We start from the raw sequence: 21,512 nt of genomic DNA, 5'->3' as shown, positions 1-21,512 counted from the left end.
GCCACAGGAGGCTATCCTGGCCAAGGCTGAGGAGCCTACATTCCAGTGCCCTTAGGAAATGGGGTGGAAACTCCAGCCAAGCTGGTAATATTTGTGCCTCTCCTTTCCTTTCTCCTCCAGGGCCCTGCCATTGCTGCCTCATACTGCTTCAGTGTACATTAAATACTTGTAATTCTATTTTCAGTTAAAATGTATTTTGTAAGCTCCAGTGTGTTTCCTCCCAGACACCAGTGTGGAGGTGAGTTTGTGATTTATCATCAGGTTAGCAGAAACAAGAGTTTCTGAAGTTGACCCTTTTAAGCACAGTGCTTTCATGTGTTTTCTGGGAAGAAATGCATCATCACTTAATATAGAGGAAATATCCATTACCTTTTGCTTCTTTATCCCCGGGCTGCACAGGAAATTTACCACTATAGAAACATGATACCTACATTGTGTGAAGCACAACACATGTTGGAAGAAGACAAGAACCACACCTATGCAGTTTCAAATGCTCTAATCGGGAGGGAGGGAGGGAGGGAGGGAGGGAGGGAGGGAAGGAAGGAAGGAAGGAAGGAAGGGAGGGAGGGAGAAGTGTTGGGGGGTGGAAAGAGGGAATGAAGGAGCTCATATTTTGATACAATGTCTTCATCTGACCTTTATAAAAATAAATGACTACTAGGATAGGGACAAGTCAATGTGATTGTCCTATTCCATCTTCTTGAAAGAGAAGGAGGCTAACATGCGGGGAGGTCTTGTTATATGCTGAATGCTTCATATATTATCTAATAAAAATATTGGCTTACATTTATTAAACAATTATGTCAGGTATTATGGAAAGCATTTTGCATACATTCTCTTATTTGATGCTTACAACACTCCAGGTACTATTTTTATGCCCATTTTAAGAGAAAAAAAACTGAGGCTACCCTACAACTTGAGTAATGGTCTGAGCTGAAATTTGAATACCCAGCACTACAAAATCAATCATCTTTAATTTTTAAAACTACTCAGTGTCATAAGAATATGTAGTTCTGTTTTTAAAACAGAACTAAATAACAAAATAGAGATTGGATGTTTCATATATGTATATTCCACTACTCATTCTAAATCAAGCTTCTATTTAGTGGCGGGAACAAGATGTGAACCCAGTTCTGCACAATGCCCAAAGCCCAAGTTCTGTCTGCTGCACCACCTTACCTCTTGAATTCAGGCTGAAATTGACACGTTTATGTCATCTAAACAGCTCTAGATGGATGAAGCCTTGAATTGCAGTGTTCTCTGGCTAGCCATGCTCCTACCCCACTGGCTCCTGCCCTCACCTACATACAACAAGTCCTGCAAGAAGTTGAATTTTGCCCTCACCTACACAGTTCCCTCATTGCCAGTGTTCTCACTATCAGCTCCAAGAGCATAATGCCCAGGATCCAAGGAAGGAAAGTTCCCACAGGTGGTCAGCATTTTTGCCCTTTGGTAGAACTCCAGATGCATAGCAATCTTCACACTCTTCATGCATTCATTCCAGAGACATTTATTGCTATTCCAGTATAAACTGTGAAAGGTCCTAAGAATACAGAAAAGTGAATAATGTGGTAAGACTTCTTACCTACAAAAAACTCAATGTCCAGTGTAGAAATAGACGTGTCAAGCAAAGATGTGGGAGTAAATGTCCTAGGAGCTTTAAGTAAGTCTAGATGCTGTAAGTTAGACCTAGATGGAAATAGACTGAAACGAACTGCCTAACCTTTCTTAGTGGAGTCCCAGAGGAGTTAGCAACCGACCTGAATCTTGATGGAAAAATATAAGTTTACCAGGCTTGAAAGCAGGTTCATCAGGCATAGGCCCCCTAGCATGTGCGAAAGCTAAGAAGCAAAAGAGAAGAGTAACAAATTCTGAAAACTACTCTAGTTCCATGATAGGGGCAGGGTAAAAGGAGAATGTGAGGACCTTTTTCTGTAAAAAGTTTTTGACCGTATTGTTTTTTCATTCTTTTTGATCACTGAGTAGTGTATGTGTGTGTGTGTGTGTGTGTGTGTGTGTGTATACATCTTCTTTACTCATTCATCAGTTGATGGACATTTGAGCTCTTTCCTAATTTGGCTGTTGTTGATAGTGCTGATATAGACATTGGGATGCATATGCCCCTTCAAATCAGCATTTTTGTATCCTTTGGATAAATACCTAGTAGTGCAATTTCTGGGTCATAGGGTAGTTCCATTTTTAATTTTTTGAGGAACTTATGTACTGTTTTGCAGAGTGGCTGCATCATCTTGCATTCCCACCAACAGTGCAAAAGGGTTCCCCTTTTTCCACATCCTCACCACACAGTCAATGAAACTAAGAATCCAAACTCTTAGCTGCAGCTCTAGTAGACTGATGGATCACTAGCTCTGCTTGAGAGCCTGATGTTGGCTCTAGGAGATCGAGTTGCTGGATCTACTTTATCTCCCGCAGACCTAACCTCCATGCAATGGGACCAGACCTTCCATGGCCTCTCATCCTTCCTATTTGCCTGATATCTGAGCCCAAGTACTCCTCCGCCACACAGCTTTACTGGCTAGGCTCTCCTTCCTCTCCCCTCCTCCCAGCAATGCTTGGAACCTAAAATAAAACCACCTCTGCCCACAGTGAATAATTACAATAATAATGGTATTTCTAAGAGCTTTTTGTCTCTTTCCCCACTACTGTCCTGTGGAGGCCCCAGGGGATTGATAAACTCAGCAAATGCTACATAATGTGAAAACCAAATTGTATATCCCAAAGCTGCCTAATGAGGTTACTTTGGAAAAGAACACTACAGAAAACAGAAACCAAAATGCCAAGAGGCAGAGAAAGGAACGTTTCAGTAGTTGCATTACTGATACCCAAAGGCAAAATCCAGAAGGACAAGAGGTACTTAAGGTTATCAAAAATCATAATAGTTACTTAAGGCAGATCATCCCACAGGTGAGAATATGAATACAAATAGCCCGTTACAAATGCAGCACAACATTGAACTTTTTCCAAATATTTTCATAAATATCTTCTCAGTTGAGGCTCACAATAGTCCTGTAGAGAAGCATGCTCAAAGAAGCCAGGGCTCAAGTGGTAGAATAGTTGCCCACAGTCATGTAACTCATGAGTGCTAAAGCCTGGAGAGACACAGACCCTTTGCCTCATGATCAGCATTCACATGATGAATTGAGTTTCATTCCCCCCATCCCCTCAAAGGAGCTTCTATTACTTCACAAACATATGTTAGTGCTGATTCTGTCAATATTCTAAGTGTATAGAGATGTTGACTCACTTAACCCTGATAATAATTTTGGAGGCACAAAGAGACTCAGTAACTTCCCCAAGTTGCCACAGCTGAGCAAATAGCAGAGCTAGGATTTGAACCCACACAGTCTGATTCCAGAGGCAGCGCTTTTAACCACTGCATTATGCCGCTTCTCTGAGTCCCTCGATACACCCTGTTCATAATCATGTTTTTTAAACCAAGAAAAAATCTAATCTATCAGTACTTTCTAAAGACTGATTGACTTTTCAGCGGTTACATCTTTGAAGTTCTTCAAAGTCAGTGCCTTTTAACGTCTTACACCAGAGGTCCTCAAAGCCTTTCCATGGGATGTGTGAGGTTAAACCATTTTTATAATTTCAAAATATTAATTGCCCTTTTCACTCCCATTCTGTAGCCAAGGGTACAGTGGAGTTTTCCAGAGGTTACCTAATGAGTGATCCCGCAATGACTGAACGAAGAGGCAAATACGATAATATGACTCTCATCCATTAAGCTAGGCATTAAAGTAATTTGCAAACATGTAAGCCAATGCCACTCTTCGTTTTATTTAGAAGAGAAAATATGAGAAACTGATTTTTCATAAGAAACTACATTAACATGTAATAGGTTTATTGCCATTTTCATATAAATTTATTATATTTTGTTTTTAATTTCTAATAAGATACATATCAAAAGGCATCACTCACACAAACTAAAGCTATTTGGGGTCTTTAATGATGTAAAAATTCTGAATGGCTCCTGAGAACAAGAAGTGAGAACTCCTGTCCTCTACTGTTTAAAATCTCTCATCGTAGAACTTAGTAATGATGAGCTTTAGGAGAGAGTTCAAGAGAGCCTAAGTTTTCTAATATTTTTGGAAGTGACATCTTCAATGTCATATCCATGCCTACTATTCGTAAGTAAGGAAACCAAGGCCTAAGTTGATTAAGAGCTTGTACATTTAGTACAAAACTGGTTCGCAAACTCCTATTTTCATCATAAATTAAACTGCCTTCCTTTCAAACTTTTGTTGAATAAACTGGAAGGCAGAATGGAAAATTAGAAAAGAATACCAGGTAAAATGAAGCGCATGAATAGTGTTAGGAGTTTTCAAAGTGCTTTCATGCTGACGTCCTCCAGCGAATCTCACAGTGTGATTGCCGGGCAGAGCAGATATCCTCATTTTTCTTGTTGGTTTTTAATTTAATTTTTATTTTTGTGAAATCAATGTGTGCATTTAGCTTTAGAGTGAAATACCATAAGGCTTACAACTAAGAACAGTGGTTCCCAGTCCCTGCTCCTACCCTTTATTTTTTATTCTCTAGAAGCAACTAGTTTTGTCTCTTTGGGTTGTTTCTTCTTATATTTACCATCACGTTTCTAAACTATATGTTTATACTTCTGTTTCTTGGCTTCTTTACTTTATACTCTGTTCTTTGACTTCCAACTATGAAAAATAGGGATTTAGCACTTGTTTGGCTCACTATTTCTTTATAAAAATCTACTCCAAAACATAAAAGCTTAAAACGACTATCAGTTATAATCACTTCTCACAGCTCTTTGATTCTGCTAGACTCAGGTGGGCTCGTCCAACTGTCTCATGGTCCTTCATGTGGCTGCAGTCAGATGGCAGCTGAGGCTGGAGTCGTCTTGAAGATGACTTGTAGACGACATAATCTTCTACATTTACATATCTAATTTTTGCTGCAGTGGCTTAGATGACTGGAGGCTGCTCCTACTAAGACTTGTGGGCCTTTACGTGGTCTCTATCTCTCTACATGGTCTCTGTAGATTGCAGTCTCAGAATAAGCAGACTTCTACGCAGCAGATAAAGGTGCTAAAGGCAGGAATTCCAAGAAAACCAGATGTAAGTTACATGACCTTTCCTGAGCCAGTTTCTGGCATCACCTACCTTCCCTTTGACTGCATTCTGTTGGCAACAACTAGGTCATAAGGCCAGAGGGGAATTAGACTCCATTTCTAGATAGGAGATTGGCAAGATCAGAGCATATGGATGGGAAGCACTGATAGGGACATCTTGGAAAAATAAATCTGCCACAGCACTCATTGCAATCTGCCCATCCCTTCTCTATCTTCTCAATATTCAGTGTTTACACTATTACATATTATTACCATGTGTTTTCCATGTTGAACCACACAGTACACTATGTCACTTTTCTTTTACATAATTTTATTTTTCTAAAAGTTAATTAAACTAATGATCATACCTTCTGCCTCTCCCCTCTCCCCCCTTTTTTTCTCTTAATTTCTGCTTTCCTACCACTATTTTTTCCCCAAATTTTCAACAGAACTGGGAAAATCACAATTCAGTATAGTCATTCATATCAGGGAATTTAACAGATCCATTTTTTCCCCTTTTTGAGATTACTCCTAAAGCTTTGGTCCTTCTGATCCAATGTGTGCCAACATGGTCTTTCTCTCTCTCTCTCTCATGTTCCGTTGTCTACACAGGGACTTCTGTTCATCATTAGCCTGTGTCCTGTCTCTTTGGTTGAAACCTCTGTTTTATGGATGATATGTCTATTTCTTTGTTGACTTATGTATTGCGTATTTCATTAGCTTGACCAGAAAGACTTTGTGAGAGGTAAAAGTTTTTGAGACCTTGCCTATATGAAAATGAGCTTTTTATACATTTATACGAGGTTATCTGGATATAGAATTCCAAGTCAGAAAGAATTTTCCCTTGGTGTTCTTAATGTCATCATTCCATTATCTTCTAGCTTCCAATATATTATTGAAAAGTTCAGTGTCAATCTGATTTATAATCCTTTGTGTGAAACCTACATTCCTCCTTTCTCCTCATCTGTGTTCAAAAGTTGCCTGTGGTGGAAGACTTTTCCTATTCATTGTGTTGGACGTGCAATGTGAAATCATATTCTGTACTGCTTCTTTGACAACCACTCCCAACCAACACCACCATTTTACTTATGATTTATTTTTAAATTTTCTACTAATCAGGGGCTCCTGGGTGGTTCAGTCAGTTGAATGTCCAACTCTTGGTTTCGGCTCAGGTCATGATCTCATGGTTTGTGAGATCAAGTCCTGCATCAGGCTCTGCACAGAGAGCATGGTGCCTGCTTGGGATTCTCTCTCTCCCTCTCACTCTGCCCCTCTCCCACTTGCACATGCTCTGTCTCTCAAAATAAATAAATAAAAATTCAAAAAATAAATAAAGTGAGATTTCTACTCATCAGATATTATGCCTTCTTGAATGCTCCTCTAACTTGTTCTTTCTCCTACTTTCCATCTCTTCATATTTTAGCCCCACTTTCTGGGAGACTTGATCAACTTTTGCATTTCATTCTTCTATGGATCTCTTTGAAATTTATATCATAGTATTTTTTTTCTAAGAGCCCTTTCTTCCTTCCATTACTTTTTGACAGTGTCCTCTTCCCAATTAATGAACATATCTTCTCTGAAGAACATTATTTATGTTTTTAAGTGACATTAGTTTCCTGGTGTTTTTCTTATTTTTTTTTCTCTTTCTTTTCATTTTAGTTCTATGTTGAAAGCTTTCCTGATATCTCCAGTACACTTGGTCATTCATTCATATTTGCATGGGGCACTGCAAGCTTAATAACTCCTTCTCTGCTCCATGATTGTGAGGGAATCAGGATTTGGGCAGGGAAGTGGCTACCCAAATGACATCTTTTTGTCTTTTCTCCTTGGATCATCAAGAAAAGCTGAAAGTCATAAACCTGGTTGGCAGCACTTTGGGAACAAAGTGGAGAAAAAAGGATGGGGTAGAGAGATTAACACCTATTTTACAGGCTTTTATTTCATTCCTAGTTTTTTAAGCATTTACTCTTGCTCTTTAGTTTTCCAGGTGCTACAGGCTACTGTCTCTTTCATTTAGTTTGGAATCCTTTTTCCCCTTTGTTTTTATTTGTTTGGTTTTTATTTTTATTTTTTTTTTAGATCAAATACATAGCTTGTTTTTTATTGCAACTGGAAAAAGTTTTAAGTTACACCAGTTCACTGCACAGCAGTATTGTGTTGGTTGAATGGACAAGCCACTGATTTTCACCTGAGTGATACTTTGATAAAGCCATGATGATAGGTAGTCAAACTAATGAGAAAAACGTCTCTTTTGGAAAAGGGTGACTGTTGCTTTTGACTATGATAAATGCCACTCAGGAGGAGGTGGATGATAGAATATAAAAGGCTTTTGATGATACTAGTTTTAAGGGATGGAAAATACTGTGGTTACAAAAGATTTTCCCAACCAAGACTAGCAACAATCCAGTGGCAGAGCTGTAGTTAGAGAGCCTATTAACCTTTGGCTCTAATTAATCATGTCTGATAATACAATTGTTTGTTCACTAAGCTGAAAGTGGTTGAAAAGTGAGGAAAAAAAGAAAGTTTCAATCAAGTATGGTTTTCTTCTCTGAATAGTGACTTTATTATGTTTTGAAAAATTGCTTTATTGAGGTATAATATACAATAAAGCCCACTAATTGCAAGTGTACAGCTCAATGAACTTTTCATATATATATATATATATATATATACACACACACACACATACACATACACATATATATGTATACATGTATGTATGTATATACACATATATGTGTATGTGTGTGTATATATATGTATACATATACACATATATATGTATATATATGTATACATATATATATATACACACACACACACACACACATATATATATATATATATACATATATATATATATATATATATATATATATATATATGCAATCACCATCAAGCTAGAGAACATTCCCAGAACACCGGATTTTGTCATGGGTCCCTTCCCAGTCAATACCTCACTCAGAGGTAGTCACTATTCTGACTTCTAAATCTATAGCTAAGTTTTGCTTGTTCTTAAACTTCATGAAAATATAATCATACAGTTTATACTCCTTTGTTTCTGGCTTCTTTCACTCTTATATTAATTATATTTATGAAATTAATCTATGCCATCACGTGTATCTGAAGTTTCTTCTTCTTGATTTTTTCTCCTTCTATTCAGTATTCTATTATGTGAATATTCCACCATGTATTATTTACCCATTTTTATTGGTAGATATTTTTGTTATTATTTCCAGCTGGGTTGTTATTAATAAAACTGCTCTGAACCTTGCTGCACATGTATTTTTGTGGGTGCATGCATTCATTCTCTTGGATATATATCGAGGAGTAGAATTGCTGGGTCAGAGGTTAGGTATATGTTAAGTTAAAGTCAATGCTGCCAAGTCATTTTCCAAAAGTGATTGCCAGGTTCTTCACTCTCACCAGCAATGTAAGAGAGTTTCAGTTACTCCACTTCTTCTCCAATATCTTCAAAAAATAGCTATCTATTCATATGTTCCAAAATTATTCCATCAACTAATTTTGTTCCATCAAATTTAAATTAAGACCAGTTGACTGAAGTGTCCCAATTTGAATGATTTGTATAGGACAACTTTACATAAATGAACCATCTACTTTCTGGTAGCTAAAGTCACTTTTAATGCTTCTTACATGACTTTTTGTATTTTATCTGGGTTAGACATTTTCTCCTCCCTCTAAAACCATTTTCAAGTCTACTGTTAATTCCCTGAAGTATCCTTGAACACTTTCAATTTATGCTTCTCACAGAAGAACTTTTTGAGACTAAATCACAATCATCAAATCTGAATCACCATTTCCCAACAAGCTCCTTATTTACTTGGTTACCAAGTCAATATTTCATGTTGATTCAATTACTTGAAAGAATATGGAAGAAATTGTGATATATTGACCAAAGGAGAGATTGTAGCTCAGGTACAAAGAGTCCTGTAACATTTGATAAGATTGTTTAAATATTAAAGGGGAGTCATTTCTATAAAAAGAATTCTGCAAAATGAAGATCTGTCCTATTATCTGAGAGGGATTATCGATTCCATATCCAAATTGACTTTTTATTTTCATTGCTCCTCTTCCCCACTTTACATGTAAAGCTGTAAACCTGAACTTAACTCCAATAAGAGTCTTATTCTTTCATTTTAAATTTAGGTGGGATTGGCTCGTGAAGAGGGAGCAGCTACTCGGATCAAACTGAAACTTCGAAGCATAATGTAGAAAAAACTACTGTTAAAGATGAACTGCTTGCTCTATCTTTTTAAAAAGCACATTTTATTGGTATATTCAACATGACCAAAAAGGGTCACACAACTAATTCTTGTATGAATAACAGTAAATATTGAAAGGAAAATCTCATGGCAATATCAAAGTGTCACCGAGAAATGGGCTTGGTTGTGTCTTCACAAGAGGTCAACTAACTCAAAGAAAAATATAACAAGACCCAGTCTGTAATCCTAGCTTTTAAATTCAGCAACTTGATTTTGTCAGCACACAGAGAATAAATCCATCTCGTAGGACTAATTCATAATAAAGCAAGCTCACAAAAGACTTGTGCATAAACCAGAATTATAATTTGTGAATTAAAAATGAGAAGCATAACTGTTTTAATGCCTGGAACACATCAGCATTTTCAGTGCATTTTCCCCCAGTAGACACAAATGATAATCGTGAAGCTGTCTCATGAGTGGGAGTGAGTTAAATGTTTCAATGGCATCAATGCATACACTTCCATGGGGAGAAGAGTGAAGGATACTTTGTCCAGGGCATCCCCTCTCTAGCTGAAAATAAAAGAGCCTACTCTAGCTAGCGTAAGCAGAAGAACTATTTATTAAAGGGCATTAATTAGTTTATTGAATCTTCAAAAGGCCGGAGGCTTAGGGACTACAAGCCAAGGGCAATACCAATCGCACCATGGGAAAGGGTGACATCCTTGCTCCTGCCCCTGCTGGGCACAGACACTGCTGCCCACATTGCTAATGCTGAGCACAAGAACCTCTGCCACTGATTCCAGAGAAAACAATACAACTCCACTGCCTTTCACGCCAGAAAAATTGGAATCTGCTCAGCCATTTGCTTCCTCAAGTTACATTTTTCTAATGCAAGGTTTCATGCATAAGCCGAGGTCCCATGACTGTCCCTTAACTACAAGAAAAGCTGGGAAAGTGAATTCTCTGTTTATACCTTGGGAAGATGGTAATCATAATATGAGAAGTTTCCCAAACATTGAAAGTTAGGTAGCCACAGTACGTGACAAGTGCTGTTGGAGAAGACATTGCCACTGTTTGGTTAATCCTCTGACTCTTTGTTTCTATGTATCCATACTGTGTATTTCATTCTCTTCTGGTAAGAACTATTTTTAACTCATTTTTATTTAAAAATTAACTAATGCTATTGCATAAAATTTGAAAAACACATATAAGTGGCAATAAGAATCTAAAAAGTGCTGTCTGAATATAACTTTATTCTTCTCCCTTCCGCCTATTTAGGTTAATCTCTGTGGCTGCTTCCCCCTCACTCCTCTGGTGAAATTTAAGGTTTTATGATATTTATTATCATTCTTTAAAAATTTTTTTAATGTTTATTTATTTTTGAGAGATAGAGAGGCAGAGTGCAAGTGGGAGACGGACAGAGAGAGGGAGAGACACAGAATCTGAAGCAGGCTCCAGGCTCTGAGCTGTCAGCACAAAGTCTGATACAGGGCTCGAACCTGTGAAACACGAGATCATGACCTGAGTCACTGTCTGACACTTAACCAAGGAGCTACCCAGGCGCCCCTATTATCATTCTTAAATAGTAAAATTGGGCCCTTGTCATGGTGAGTCACAATAATCACCTCACTGCAGTAATTTAAGTACGTACGTCTGAATATAATCAAAATCTTAAGCTTTGTAAATATATAGAGATACCCTCCTCTGCTTATAGTAGTGATGGGAAAAGGCAGTTGATTTCTCTCTTTTGCTTCCAGCCCTCAAATCCTCTCTCTCCATTGGTTATCTAAGAAGTCTGGCACCTCTAAAATCAGAGAGGCAAAAGGTGAGAGAAGAGTCTGGAAAAGGCTGCCCTGTGATCCCAATGGAATTGGTGATAGTTTCTTCCAGGTTTGGTGGGTGAGGAAAGCTGACCTTTTTCTTCAGCGGTACTCTCATGGATTCTTTGGAGACCTCACTAGGATCATTAGACTGTGCTTTTTATAATACAGGTAATGATGTTTTCCTTAAGCTGGCCACTAACCTTTCCCCTCCTACCTCTTGAGAATCCAGCAGTCTCCTCTTCCAGCTAGGTTCTCTAGACACTCTTCTAGCAGAAGATATAAATCACTACCAATGTCCCCAGGGTAGCCCACAAAGCATCCTTGCCCCACCATTAGCGTTCATGAACCCAATTCTCAGTGCAACTTTGTCCCCATCCCACCCCTACTCTGTCATCTTGGGCCACGGCTTCTCATCTTTAGGTTCCTTCAACTTGTGTCCAACACTGGACAACTGTGACACACATGAGGCTTTTCAAGTGTCCTTTGTTAATCTTCTATTCTGAAGTTTGGAGAAAATCACTCCTCTGCTGCAGGTGGAGATTATCTCTCCCCCATCAAATTCTCTGGCGTATTTCCAACATTCCAAGGTACTTCATCTTCAATATCTTAATAGCCAAAATGCAAGCTATCAACAGCCTGAATCAACCTGTACTTACATTTTGGGGTCCTTTTATTAAAACTGAAGTGGAATCTCATTTTAATGTCCCTTTCATGAACAATCCTATCTATAGTACTACCATTGGAATAAACCACAGTCAGTTATTTCCTGTATTTCTTTCTAATCTCTTACTCTGTATAGCTGAATTTTTTAAATTGGTACCAAACTTCATTAGATGTGTATTTCCAGGTTTTTTAAATTAGCACTTTAACATTTTTATGTCATTACTCTTCAAAAATATTATTTGAAAAAAAAGATTCGCAGTAAGTACACACTGGAAACAACTCAAATATCCCTCAATAGGATGGATTAACAAATTTTAAAATATTCATAAAATGAAACAGTATGCATCAATGAAAATGAATAAACTATAATTACATTCAGCATCATAAAAAGCAGGCACAAAAGAGTGTGTAATGTGCAATTCCCTTTACATAAGTTAGAGAACAGACAAATTGTAATCAAAGTTGATAAAAATAAAAATGGCAGCTACCATTGGGGAGTGATATTGAATAGGAGGTAATATGAGGAGACCTCTGATGTGCCAGAAATGTACTCTCAATCAGGATGGTAGTTATGGATGTACATGAAATTTATTAAATTTTGGATTTAAGATTGGTGTACTTCCTATATGTTATAGTTCAATTTAAAAATTATAAATGATGAGCAGGAAAAGTATGCTTTAATTTTTTTTAAGTTTATTATTTTTGAGAGTGAGAGAGAGAGCACAAGCAGGGAAGGGCCAGAGAGAGAGAAAGAGGGAGACACAGAATCCAAAGCAGGATCCAAACTCTGAGCTGTCAATGCAGAGCCTGACATGGGGCTTGAACTCATGAACCTGAGATCATGACCTGAGCGGAAGTCTAATGCTCAACCAACAAGCCACCCAGGCTCCTCAAGTATGTTTTAATTTTTAAGGTCTGGATGTCATTTCCTCATGACCTGGCTTCATTTATTCCTCATTAAATGTTTAATGTTTGTTTTTCCACATTTTTTACTTTAATATGAGGAAAATAAGCCCTTGTGAATCTTTGGGTGCATATCTTATTCCATGGGGAACATTGTTAGAAGTGAAATTACTGGGTGACATATGATGAACATTTTTAACTAGCTTAAAGTATATTTTCTGCTCACCAGAATATTTGCACCAGTATGCATGCTCACGTCCAGTACATTGCTGTGTTTCTTTCATCACCTATCATCAGCTTTAAGAGTTACCATCTATCCTATCTTCATAAATATCCATTGACCAAAATGCATTTTTGACCTTTAAAGGTGGGGGGGGGGAGGCTGGCCCCTCCGGAGGGGAGGCTATGACCACGGTCCCACGTAATATGGAGGAATGAACCCCTGTAGAACATTTAATAGGGTTCCTAGAAAAGGTTATCATCAACAGAGGGCTGCGAAATCAATTCAGGTGATGCTTTATTTTAACTTAATATTATATTGGGGTGAAAATCAAACAATTTTGTTGAAAAACCCTTCAAACTGATATTTATCTCAAGGTTCTGACACTTTCACTTATTGCTCTATAAAAAGATTCAATTAATGTGGGGCCTGTCAGGAAGAGACCCTCTTCTTATTTTTAAGACAAAAATAACAATTCCTAAAACACCTATCCTTACAGATAAATTCTTCCTGAAAACTTTAGAATCATTTGCTAAGTTTAAAAAAGCAAAGTTACAGAGAGGGAGGGAGGCAAACCATAAGAGACTCTTGGATACTGAAAACAAACTGAGGGTTGATGGGGGGCGGTGAGGGGAAAGTAGGTGATGGGCATTGAGGAGGGCAATTGTTGAGATGAGCAGTGGGTGTTGTATGGAAGCCAATTTGACAATAAATTATACTAAAATAAATGAAAATAAATAAAAAAGCTCTTCAAATTTAAATTGCAATAGTGTTATATTAATTCAAGAAGAATTTATACCTTTACAATAGTGACTCTTTCCATCTCGCTAAGAGGTACTCCAATGTTCTTTTATAGTTTTCTTAAGCTTTTGTAATTTTCTTCATATAGGATCTACACATCTCTTTTTGTATTGGTTCATAATTAGTTAATGGGTTTGGGGTGCTCTTGTAAATGGGATTATTTTTTCCATTATGTTTGCTTACCAGTTGTTGCTGGTATAGAGATGTATTGATTTTTGTACATTGCTCTTGATGTAGGTGGCTTTGAACTGTCATTAATTTAGGATCTTTTCATTGCTTCACTTGGATTTTCTAAGATGATTTTAGGTATATTGTCACTGAAGGTGAGTCATTTTCTTGCTGTAATATGACTTGACCTCACTCTGTTCTGAATCATTCCACGCTCATTTTTACAACAGTCTTATTTCAGAGCTGGTTGGCCCTTGCTGTGCCCACCCCACATTCAATACACATGTGCATTTATCCATACACATAATCATGCCAAAACAATACCTAAGAGATTTATAATATGGCAGTGTCAGGAATATTCTCCATCCCTAGAGGGGCCAGCTTTAGGGTGGCCAGTGGTGATCCAGGAGCCTGACACTGTCAACAAGAGCCTAGTGTCTCCATCTCTGTACTCTGCCATTGTCTGTCTTACCCTAGCCCACCCATGACCCACCCTGAGACATCCACTCCATCCTCCAAGAGCTCCAAGTTTTCTTCCTGTGGAAGCCAAGGCCAAAAGCAAAGCAAATCAGAATAAACACAACGAGCGACAATAAAAGTCGCAGTGTCAGTTCTGTACCTTACTTCTTTACATTGTCTAAAGAAGAAAGAGAAGCTTCTTTCTTTCTTGTAGAAATTTCTCCTTAGTGGCTTCCCCAGTAAACGTCTCACATTGAGTTCTGTCCACTGGTATTACATGACTATCCTTGATCCAGTCACTTGACTGAAGGAAAAAGCCACATTGATAGATTCAAGACAGTCAAGACCCATTGCTGGAGATGGCAGGGAGGTCAAAACCACACCCTTGATGGCTGAGAATGAGGTGGTGACCAAAAGAAATTTAGGAGGGGGCAGTGAATGCTAGACAGCAAACAACAGATCTTCACCTCAGACAGTAGGTGCTAGCTAGAGTTTCACTTAGTTCCTATCCCCTAAAAACGGATAATTACCCAGTCCATGCTGCCTTAAGGCAGAGTCTGTTGCAAGAATTTAAGTCCCAAAATTACTGCTCAACCAGTATTAATTATGATGTGTTTATTACTCCAATTCCTGTCTCCTCTCTTTCAAGGAACTGAAGGCAGAAAGCTTCATAACAATGAAGCCTTTGAATTTTCTCTACATTGAATTCTCTGATTGAAGTACTATCCATAGTATGCTATAGTTCTCAAAGAACCACCTCAGTGCAAAGCCATTTCCTACTACTGAAAACCCACCTCCCAAATAGAATCACCCTCTCCCTACTCCCATAGGAATGCCTCTCATTATAAAGAACACATTTGCTTTTTACATAAGAATGCTAGCTTGCTCATACTCTACTCAATTTCTATCTTTACGCTGAAAGATGCCACCAATTCTTTCCAGATACTACTATTCCCAGATACTACACAGCATGCCACTCTTCTGGACTCCGGCATCTTGCGTTTAGATATAATCCTTTCCCACCAGGTTGTGCAGCTGCTTCTGAACAGATCTTATCTCGGGATCCATATCTGATCTGTCTATGTAGCTTCCACAATGCTTTTGACAATGCCATAAACATTCTAGGTACCCAATAAATATTTTTAATGACTTGAGAATTTTATCCCCTTGGAAGAATGATATACCCCTTGAAGAGGAGCAAAGCAAGCTGAGACCTTATATGTTATTTCCACAGACTATACCCTCTATTAGTCGTTTCTTAGATTTTTAATATGCAACTTCATAAAAACACATGTATCTTTAAATACGTTTTCTTGTTCATTACTTGTAAAGAAAAAAATTTATACTTATGTCATTAAAACTCAGTGCAACATTATTAACAACAGGAGGTGCATATAAAAGTCTTAAATTACACTTAAAATACAGCATCATGGGGTGCCTGGGTGGCTCAGTCAGTTAAATGCCTGACTCTTGGTTTCTGCTCAGGTCATGATCTCACAGTTCATGAGTTTGAGCCCCATGTCAGACTCTGTGTTGGCAGCATGGAGCCTGCTTGGAATTCTCTCTCCCTCTCCCTCTCTCTCTGCCACTCCCCCACTCATGCAGTCTCTGTCTCTCTCAAAATAAATAAATAAACTTAATACAATATAAAATAAAATAAAACAAAACAAAACACAGTACCACATGGAATTTATGTGATGCTGTTGCTAAGAGTAGATCCTAAGAAAGGACCATGGAACAAGGAGTCATGCAGATGAGATAATGAACATGCTAGAATATAGTAGTGATATGACAAAGAATCCTGGTTAAAAACTTTTCTTCTTTTCTTTCTTTATTTTTTTAAGTAGACTTCACACCCAGTGTGGAGCCCAGTGCAGGGTTTGCACTCATAACCCTGAGATCAAGACCTGAACTGAGATCAAGAGTCAGATGCTGAACTGACTGAGCCACCCAGGTGCTCCTTTTCTTCTTTTTAAATAAGCAAAACTGTCTACTTGTTTTAAAGTGTTTTTGCATCCTAAAGCCTCCATCAACTCCCTGAAGATTGATCACAGTCTCCTGTTCAGCCTTTAGAGCAGCCTCAGAAATGTGATGCCTCTTTATCAGTTCCTCTGAGTCTGCTATTTACTTAAAATTGCCTTTTTGTGTTCCACATTCCCTCATTGTGTCATTTCCTCATGACCCTTGCTTCATTTATTCCTCGTTAAATGTTTAATGTTCGTTCTTCCACATTTTTTCTTTAATATGTCTGTGTTCAGCACAAGTGTACCTACCATCTGTCCCCATACATCACTTTATAATATGAAATGGTTAAACTTCTAACTTCTTAACATAGTAGTTACTTATAACTAAATATTTTACTGGGGTTTAACTACATTTTAGGAAATTTGTTGGTTGGTTTGTGTTGACATGCAATAGATTATAATCATTCTTTTAAAATAATGAGCAATAGGATTTGGTTAGCATTTGCATGCAAAATGTCTGATTTCTCAGGAATAAATTCTTGTAATTATCATTTCATCATGTTAGGTGGGACAAAACCATTTTTAAGCCTTTTTGAAGTTCTCACTGCACTCAAAGACAGGGCTAAGCGATATGGAGAAGTCCAAGTGATTATTATGTGGTTCCCCCACTCTCAAACAACCCCAGAATAGTAGGGGAGATAAACATTCATTCAGCAAACCACAATACAGGTCTAATAACACAGGTGGTAAGGGATAAAATTGGAGCAGAAACAAAGCTTTTTATGACCAGAGGGGTGCAATAATTCTTTTTGGAACCGAAGATAGGGGTTTGATGATGAAGCCTAAAATTACCAAGTTAAAAAAGAAAGTTTGCAAGCATTAGCAAATGTGTTTGTGCGTGTTAATCACAGAATCAGAGCTTTAAAGAGAACTACAAATATGTCAAATTCTCACCCCAGTGGTAGTGATGATGAGGTGCAATTTTGCATTGTTGGTGAAAAGCAAAGCCTGTTAGGAAAACAAATAGGGTGAGTAAGAATATGAATGAGACATCTACTTCCTAAGCAAATAAAGTGCTTGGATTATTTTTAAATTATACATTAGTCATATGATCTGGATCAAGAACCTAACTTCTGTTGGCTTCATTTTCCTCATCTGCAAACTGGGACTTGAATTAAATGATTTCTCAATGTCTCATGAGGTCAAAAATGCTATGATAATATTATTTGCATACAATTCAGCAAATTTTTTTTGAGCGTCTGCCACGTATACAATGCTATGTGCCCTGGAAAATGAAAACTAACATAATGCACAGCCTCTGACCTCAATAAACTTATAATCTTTATGGAGAAGTCCATCAGTGTCAGGCTGTACGTGCCTAAGTGCCAAAATGCAGGGTCCAAATAATAAGTAATTTGGGAATTGAGAGAACAGAGGGTCCAGGAGCCAAAGAAATATCCTGGAAACAAAAATCTTAAAATACACCTCAAAGGATGCTCAGGTAGGAAATAAGAGGGAAAAGGCACCCAACCCCTCCATCCACCTCCTACTCCTGACCCAAAGCAGCCCCAAAGGGAGTGTACAGGAATCATTACAGCTCCAGATCATTGTTTGAAAAATACTACCCTATCAGTTCAGCAGTTCACCACTAAATGTAAATATCTATGCATTACAGAGGTTAGTAAGGACTGGCTTCTGGAATACATTAACTCACATTTTGTTATTTCTGTGGGTGTTGTTCTTAGTTTTATGTGGTCATCAATTCAAAATTTGAAAATAAATCTACAGTCAGAGCAGTAGCAGTAATGGTAAAAAACCTGAATACCTTATTCTCAGTGCTTATTATTAATGACAATAGTGTCTGTCCAATGATTCATATACCTTCCTCCCTCAGTGCTCATGGTTGCAATTAGCTCATTGTCACAGGCATTGTCACTGGGCATAGTATTCTATGAAGTGTAATGGTCTTCTGATTATTGTATTCTGGTGTCTGAATAATGTACTCCACCATTTCATGGACTATCCTTTGTGAGAATATGTTACTATCACTTTGATTAGATTTCTTAGGAAACAAGAATGAAGTTTTAATATCAGAAATGTTTTTAGTTCAACACAGTGACTCATTCATAAACAATAATCATACATGTTCATTGTAAATGGTAAGTTGAGAAAACTGGGAAAAATATATAATTACCTACAAAAAATATTTTTTTATAAATGTGCATTTTAAAACATTCACCAAAAATGAAACCAAATTATGCAAAGGTTCTGTAGGCTTTATTCACAGTGACATAGATCATCTATTTTATAACACACATACCCAATGCTGTATTTCTTTTACTCACTGCCCACATGGTCGGACCCTTTGTCCCCACTCCCGATGTGTTCTGTGCGCTTTTGACTGATTACTTCCTATCAGTTCTGTCTTTTCCTCTAACTTTGTAAATCGCCATCATTATAAACACCTCTGGAGATCGTAAAATAAGGTAGGTTTTTTTATCAATTGAAAAGGGGCTTGGGAGCACTCACTAGTTCATATAAATATACTACTAGGTACTGTGTAGATCTAGTGGAGCTGATCAAATTCTACCCTGAGGAAATCACCATGAAGACAGGTCTGGCTAGTGGCTGGATCACACTAAATACTATGACAGAGTCCGTTCAAGCTCTAAATGTATTTCAAGACTCGATCCTAATTTTCAATTTCTGAACCACAAATCCACCTTAGAAAAGTTAAGTGGAAACTGAAGACCAATATTTCAAAGGCAGAGATATTTAAACCCCCCCATACATCAAGTCTTTAACCTAATCCTTGGTCATCATATCTAAGGAATCTGTGTCTCATAATTTCCAATTTTATAGAAAGCACCAAAACCCCTTTCTCTGGTAAAAGGGAAAATCTTGAGGATTATAAAGAAATTTGGGAACATGGTGCCATTTATCTGAATTGTAGAAGCATTGTCAATTAATGAATGGCTTTACTGAGATGTAAGGTGGAGGGATGCCTAAAAAAATGAGAATCATGTACTTTTATACGTTAAAAAGGCCAGGTTTTTTATTTCATAAAAAGTGTGACAAACATTTGTTAAATGGAGGAATACACATTTCTTACATAAACTAGACTTGGTAGACTATTGAAAGAAAAAAATAATTCTCATGGTCATCATAATGTTTGTGTCAAAAACTTCAGGAGCAAATGAGACCACAGATCTGTTATTGGGCAGAGGTAGAACAAGAGTTAAAGAAACTTCCATCACCTCAACCCCGTATTCCCTCATATAAGAAGACTCCCTTCAGGTATAAGACAGGACTTGTTAGAGCAGGTGAAGCTCCCTGACATCCAGCCAAGATACCCCAGGAATGGACTAAAAAGGCACATAGGACTGAGCAAGGTCTTGGATCAGTTCTGTGTGTCCAGAGGGAGAATGTGGAGACACTGAGTAGCAGACAGTTAAAGAGAGTTGTATGGGGAGGGTTAGAATATAATAAGAATTGTCAACAAGGAACCTCACATTATGGAAGGAAGGAACATTTAACTGAGCCACTTTCTGAAGGAAGACTTACCAAGGGAACCCTTAGTTATACCAGAACTTACTTCCAAATACTCTCTGGTCTGGTTCCAGACACTTATGAAAGAAAGAGTGAAAGAGCAGTTAAAAGTCTCTTTGAAGACTAGTGTGTATTCAGTTGAGGAAAATGGGCAAGGAGGTAGCTCTCTGCTTCACCGACATCTGGAGGACATTGGCCAACTCCAAGAAGTGTGACAATCTATATTCATCTACATAGTCCGGAGGAGTTTCTGTCTGACTCTTCAACCCTAGGAACCATCCATTAGGCTCAAGAGCCCTCATGTAGAGCACAAATTTCAGTCTATTTGGGAGTATTTAAGCAAATCTTAAAACAATCATGTCTTAAGATGTTTTGGGATAAATTCACATGTGATAGAAGTTTGAACTGGATAACTGCTTTGAGCAGTTATTATAGGATAACTGTCCTATAATTTTATTGGATAAATTCAGAGTTCTTTTCAGGAGCTCTCTCATTTTGTGTAGGCATGAAGAAGGAGAAATGATGGGAGGATAGGGCCGAGGGAGGAGGGCACAGACCACATCTGAGTACTTTAGCCTTAAAAATCCCAATGTTCCAGGCTTACTTCGGCAGCACATATACTAAAATTGGAATGATACAGGGAAGATTAGCATGGCCTCTGCACAAGGATGACACACACATTCGTGAAGGCTTTCATGTTTTTGTTCATATTTATTTTTTAAAAAAACCCTCAAAAAAGTCCCAATGTTCCAAAGTCTATAAAAAAATAAGTTTTTGCCCTTCTCTAGGTAAGATGGTACTCTTTTTTTTTTTTTTTTTTAATTTTTTTTTTTCAACGTTTATTTATTTTTGGGACAGAGAGAGACAGAGCATGAACGGGGGAGGGGCAGAGAGAGAGGGAGACACAGAATCGGAAACAGGCTCCAGGCTCTGAGCCATCAGCCCAGAGCCTGACGCGGGGCTCGAACTCACGGACCGCAAGATCATGACCTGGCTGAAGTCAGATGCTGTAAGATGGTACTCTTACCTAGAAGGATAAAAAGACAGCCAGCAGAGTTCCACTGAGACTTTATTTCCTATCAAATGTAAAACCAATTAATATCCAAAATTAACTTCCACTGCTTCCCTCTGCCTGAAGATTGGATTCTTTAACTGTCAAACCATCTTGAGCCCACCCATATAGGGAATTTTCCAATGAACTTCTTGACACCAGGGATAGTAACACTGCCAGAAACATTTTCTAAGGCCAACACATCCTTTCCGAACTGGCTTGCATGGCTTGGAGGTGGTGGTGATGTGTTTTTTCTTTCCCCCATGCCTCCCTTGTCTAAGGTCCTGGACATTGATGAGTCAGTTTAAAAAAAAAAAAAAAAGGAAAAGGTCTTATTCATCTAGTTCCATAAAAGAGGACACTTCAAAACAAATGAAACAAGAATATCAGAAGAAAGACTAGAAACAAGAAAAAAAAAAGAATAAATAAAAAAGGGGGAACATCACAAAAAGGAAAAAAAGAAAAGAAAAAGGAAAAGCATTCTTCCACTGCTAATACTTCTGAGATCTTGAAAAAGTAATGGAACCTTAGGCTTAAGCCATTAAATTTTAAATTTTGGTTTTGAATATTATTTGACTTTCCTTGCAATT

The 21,512-nt window shown here is 37.8% G+C and overlaps 1 non-coding gene across 1 annotated transcript; it reads left to right on the top strand.

Annotated features, from left to right (window-relative positions):
* The first annotated feature begins 20,469 nt into the window (after positions 1–20,469).
* LOC122490630 lies at positions 20,470–20,574 on the top strand. The gene has a single exon (XR_006299176.1). It is a non-coding gene; the product is annotated as a U6 spliceosomal RNA (small nuclear RNA).
* The last annotated feature ends 938 nt before the right edge of the window (positions 20,575–21,512 follow it).

The sequence above is a fragment of the Prionailurus bengalensis genome, chromosome B2 (assembly GCF_016509475.1).
Source record: "Prionailurus bengalensis isolate Pbe53 chromosome B2, Fcat_Pben_1.1_paternal_pri, whole genome shotgun sequence".
Classification (NCBI taxonomy): domain Eukaryota; kingdom Metazoa; phylum Chordata; class Mammalia; order Carnivora; family Felidae; genus Prionailurus; species Prionailurus bengalensis.
This window is presented reverse-complemented; position numbering and strand designations above follow the sequence as displayed.